At 37.0% G+C, this 5,711-nt stretch overlaps 1 long non-coding RNA gene across 1 annotated transcript; it reads left to right on the top strand.

Annotated features, from left to right (window-relative positions):
• Positions 1-281: 281 nt before the first annotated feature.
• LOC120086750 (uncharacterized) lies at positions 282-2,475 on the top strand. The gene is made up of 6 exons (XR_005484313.2): positions 282-708; positions 807-909; positions 996-1,094; positions 1,302-1,350; positions 1,752-1,924; positions 2,195-2,475. It is a non-coding gene; the product is annotated as an uncharacterized LOC120086750 (long non-coding RNA).
• Positions 2,476-5,711: the final 3,236 nt, after the last annotated feature.

The following is a 5,711-nucleotide window of genomic DNA, read 5'->3' as shown; positions in this document are numbered from 1 at the left end:
TTTTACTACATTCTCAAGTATTAACTTAATTTCTCGATTGGACACTTTAGCCTATCCATTCGTTTGCGGATGGTATTCAGTGGCCACTTTGTGGAGGATATTGTACTTGCGCAACAACTCCTTGATATTGTGATTGACAAAGTGGGATCCTTCATCACTTATGATGGCACGAGGAGTGCCAAAATGAGTGAAAATATTTTTCTTCAAGAACTGCGAGACTACCGCTATAAACCCGAGACTTTCCTTGGATTATTTGCTCTTGTCACACATTGTAGGATGTTGGATTTAAGTTATTGTTGTTCCTTGGTTGAAGAAAATGGCAAAGCTTTTGGTTGAAGTTGTCTTTAATAATATTGGAATTTATAAATAAAGAAAAGAAAAGAAAGGGAATAAAGAAAAAGAAAAGAAAAGAAAAGTAAAAGGAAAAGGAAAAAGGAAAAAAAAAATGAAAGAAATTGGAAACCCATTCGATGCTTAGGGTTTAAAGTGAGAACCCACTCATTTCAGCCCATTTCTCCATCATTTCCCATTATATTTTCAGAGCATTTCAAGAGAGAGAGTGAAGGAAGAGGAAGAAGAAGTTGCTGCAGGTTGGAGGTTGAAGAAGGGAGAAAAATCTCATGCAAGTGCAACCATGGAAGAATTTGGGTTCAACCTACCTATCTCTGGTTTTTAAGTCGGTTTGAGCTACACAAAAAGAATTAAGAGGTGAGGCCTGACTTTCTTGAAATTTAATCTATTTTCTAACAAATTTCATGAAGGAATCTTGAGCTAAATCTGATGTTAAGTTAATGGTTTTTGAAAAGGAAAACAGAGCACAGAATTTTCGTGCAAATCAGAAGGATCTCTGCTTTTCTTTGGTTTTTCGAACATTCTGGGGTGTACAGGTTGGATTAGAATCTCAATTGGGTATGGTTGGAAATTTTATTCAATTTCCTATAACTTTCATGAATAATTCGTGAGCCAAAAATGACTAGAAGTAGGTTTAATTTCAGGAGAAAAGTAGAGGGTAGCAGAAAAGCACGAATCTGTATTCTCTGGGTTCAAGGGATTTCTGGATAAATCCGTTGGGAATCTCATTTTTATTCCTTCAGGTAAGTTGTAGTCCAAAATTAAGAGTTTGAGTACATTAGTTTTGGTCAAGTATTGAGGATGTTATGAGTGTTGGAAATTAGGGTATTGAATCTGGAAAATCTGGAAAGAAAATGTGAAGTGTGATTATATTTCTAGAATTTAGAATTCACGAGCATGGAAAGACAAGACGATTTATAATTTTGATGCTCGTTTTGGTTGTTTGACAGGTCAAGAGGAAATAGGCCAAGTCTACAGACCAAGGAACTAGCCAAGACTGTGAGTGACAAAACAAATTTCAAAAAGGATTTCTAAACTGTAATTTATGCTTAAATGATTTACATGCTTGAATATGAACTTATGAATGATACATGATTTCTATGAATAGTTTCAAGCATAAGTTTTGGGCTTAGATTTTCTAATGATGTTTATATACGAGCACGTAATTATTGACTTCCTGAAAAGTAGTTGAAACGATACCATTTAAGGTAAAGTATGTATTAGCGAGTACTGTTTAAAGATTTTTCAGTTTTTCACGAGCAAGCCGAGTAAGCTTGAGTTTTACGAAAGATAAAGATAAGCAGGCATGTTTTAATGTTTTCATGTGGTTTTCTGAGACTTTTATTGACTACATGACTGAGATATTGAGCCTGAGGCTATATGGTACCGTGTGCACACAGGTTATATTCCATTGTTGACGTTGAGTGTACTCCGTGACAACGATGCTGTTGGGAGTGCTGGGCGGGCCCCACTACGACAAAGACGATGGGAGTGCTGGGCGAGCCCCACTACATCGTAGAGCTAGTAAACGTTGGTTGTACTGGGCGTGCACTACACAACGTTGATTTGTCATGTTAGTTAAAATGTTCTATATACTTGATATGCCTTGCTAGATTTTAATGTTAGTTAAACGTTGGTTGTACTGGGCGTGCACTACACTACGTACTTGCATAACATTTGAGAAAGCTTTTAGCATTACACGTTTATGTTTAATGATTTGATTGATCAGATTTATACGTTTAAAGGTTTATCACGTATTCTGATTTGTGGATTTACAATTTTAAATTTAGTCACTCACTGGGCTTCGTAGCTCACTTTTTCAAAATGTTTTCAAACTTTTCAGGTAGAGATCGAGCTCCTGGTGCCTGATAACTACCAAAGTCTGTTTTCTCCTAAAAGCTTCCAGATCAAGCTTCATATGTGGGTGGAGTTATACATTGTGTCTGTTTATATTGTAAATGTTATTGTAAGAATTGGATAGTTTATGGTTGTGTAAGAACTAAATGTCGTGGTTGTGTAAACCCCAGTTGGATATGTTTTTGGTTGTGATATCTCTATCAGGTTATTTTCCAAACCGAGTTATGTCAGGATTGCACTTCATGTGTGTCTAAAGGTTTTCAGAGATTTCGCTGTGTTGTGTTACATGTAAAGTATTTTATATCTAAGATTAGTATGTTTATCAGGTTCAACGATTCAACAAGGTCAATAGGTATCGTTAGAGGAGGACGATGTCTGTTGGCTTCACACCATCTCCCTGACTAAGCTAGCAGGTAGTCTGGAAGAGGGTGTGACAACTGCCGCATCACTTGCAACGCGTGTTGTTGTCTCTACCCACTTGGAGACATAATCAACAGCGAATAAAATATAGTGCTTACCATTCGAGGGGGGGAATGGTCCTATAAAATCAATCCCCCGTACGTCAAATAATTCCAGCTCCAAGATAGTGTTCATTGGCATTGCGTTTTTCCATGAAATGTTGCCTGTCTGTTGGCACCGATCACATTTCATTGTTTAGTCAGTTGCATTCTTAAATAATGTAGGCCAATAGAATCCACTTTGCAAAACTTTGGCTGTAGTGCGTTGCCCTCCAAAGTGCCCACCATATGGTGAGTCGTGGCATTGTGAGAATATGCATTGTTGAGTAGCATTCGATACGCATAATCGAATAATCTAGTCTGCACTTCTTTTATACAGATTTAGCTCATCCCAATAATAATGTTTGCATTCATGCTTGAGCTTCTTCTATTGGTGATAGGTGTAATCTTTAGGAAATTGCTCACAAACCAAATAATTAATGATGTCCGCATACCAGGGCAATTCTTCTATGTGGAACAGCTGCTCATCCGGGAATACAGCACTCACCTCAAATTCATTGTGGTCAACCTTGGGATTTTTCAGTCTGAACAAGTGATCCGCAATTTTATTCTCTGTCCCCTTCCGATCAATTATTTCGATATCAAATTCTTAGAGGAGGAGAACCCATCTGATCAACCTCGGCTTTGCGTCCTTCTTTGTCATTAAATATTTGATCGCTGAGTGATCGGTGTGGATGAGTACCTTGGTTCCCAACAGGTATGCCCGGAATTTTTCCAACGCAAAAATCACAGCCAGGAGTTCTTTCTCTGTGGTGGTATAATTTGTTTGAGTAGGGTTTAAGGTTTTACTCGCATATGTGATGGGATGCAAAATTGTTTCTCTCTTTTGTGCTAAAGCTGCCCCCATCACATACCTGCTTGCGTCGCACATGATTTCTGATGGAATACGAGACATACGCAGTGGAATTGGGACCTAATTACACTCTAATTGCTTCTAAATTAAAGGAAAATAACATGCAATTGAAGGGAAAACGATGAATTAAAAGTGAAGAGATGCTACCTTTGAAGCCCCCGAAAGTCACTTCTCATCGTTGAATCTCAACCCGAACTCTTTTGGACCACCACTAGAGTTGACCTACTATCCTCAAGACTGAGAACCAAGTTGTGGGACCTGGTGGATGAAGAGAACCGAGAGAGAGAAAAGAGATGAAAATAAGGTATGGAATTTTGAGTAGGTTTGGGTGTTTCCTTTGTTTTTCCCAAAGTTGTAATTTTCCAGCCCAAATATCAAAAAACTAATTTTCAAAATGGCAAAAGTCTTTTAACTAAATTGAAAAGCCCAATTTATAGAAAAAAGGTATGCAACAATTGCATGAAAAAACTTCACAAAAAACCCAACACCTAAAATCCACTCACTTAATGGGCTTAATGTCTCCACTATAAGCTAACACCTAGCCCACTATTTTGTGAGTGGAATTATCCAACAAAAGTTTTGATTTTCCCACTAACTATAGCCAAAGGGTAAAATAGTCATTTGATCAAAGTCAAACTTTGACCAAAAAGTCAACATTTTGACTTTTTATGATTTTATCCATGTTGACTAATTTTGACCTCCCGAGCATGAATCCGCATTCATGTTTTCGAAATTCAAATCACATTTGAATATAAGGTCGGTCAAAGTTTGACTTTTCAAAGTCAAAAAACAACTCTTTGACTTTTTACAACTTTGATTATTTCCATTATTTCCGAGCTTCCGAATATGAACACATTCATATTCTTGATATTTAAATCACATTTAAATATTAAAGCTATATTTCTAAGCTGAAAAACCCAACCACTGTATCACATATACTTGTCGGTTTCCCTCTTTCTGCTTAATTCGAACAATTCGAATTATTCTATCATACAATTCTAAGTTTATTCCATATGAGCTAGTAGGGGAACCTAATGGACCTATAGATCATGGGCTCTAACGATCCGAGATCAAATAGCTAAACTCTTTAGACGGAGCTAATCAACATTCGTCAACTAACGGGTCATTCCACTAAAATCCCATAGTTGCATTCCCCTCAGTATAGATATATTTGTGTCCATTTGATATAACCATGATTAGTAAGTTAATCCTTCACAGGTTGTTCGTAATCTCGGCTGGGTCATAACAACCGTTTTACCCCCAAGACTACATCTTGTTCCTTAAGTTTCACTAATCCTCTAATGAACAATTGGTTTAAGGTCCCACCTATAAACCGAATCCCTTCGGGCCAAGGAGAGGGTGGGGCCCTTGTTCAAGACCTGGACTCAGTACTAAAGGGAATAACCTATCTACTGTCTCTATAACGATAGGAGTGAATTTCGTCTTGCACCCTATGTTCCTAGCTATCCACCCGATCTTACCCTTGAAATGGGAGGCTTATTGGGCCAGCGATATTGAGCTGCCCTCACCTATGCAGATCTAAGGATAATTTTGAGTGAACAGAAGTTCATAGTTAGCTCAGGATTAAGATTAAGTTACCTAGGTCATTAATTATGAAATAGTCAGTTTTATACATAAAACGATATTTAGAACGTAAAAAGTGACTATTTCATGGTTCAGTCTTATGTAAACTCTTTATATAGGATGCCCCCACTCACATATCTCTATACGAACGATTCAGGATCACATCATTTTTACTAACTACAAAGTGGGCCGCAACCATATTGTTCCCAGAATAAGGCGCCCAACCTTATTCATATACTATAGACCATTTTGGCTATATATTTGAACTTGATCCACCTTTATGTCACTACATAAAGTTCAAACTACACTAAATAGCCTCAGGACCTTAGTTTATTGGATTTAAGATTACAATTTCAATAACAAATTTATCAGAAAACAGAACAGAATAAATTTATTAATTTACAAACTACGAGTTTTAGGACATAAAATTCAACAAACTCCCACTTGGACTAAAACTCCTAGTGGAGTATCACAATGTTGAATTTAAGTGAGAAATATATGAGTACAATAAACATATGAATACAATAAACTAGGGCATATACCCAAAA

This window comes from Benincasa hispida, chromosome 9 (genome assembly GCF_027475165.1).
Source record: "Benincasa hispida cultivar pf3 chromosome 9, pf3_genome.v1.1, whole genome shotgun sequence".
NCBI lineage: Eukaryota > Viridiplantae > Streptophyta > Magnoliopsida > Cucurbitales > Cucurbitaceae > Benincasa > Benincasa hispida.
Note: the sequence above shows the minus strand (reverse complement) of the source record. Positions and strands in the feature narration are given on the sequence as shown.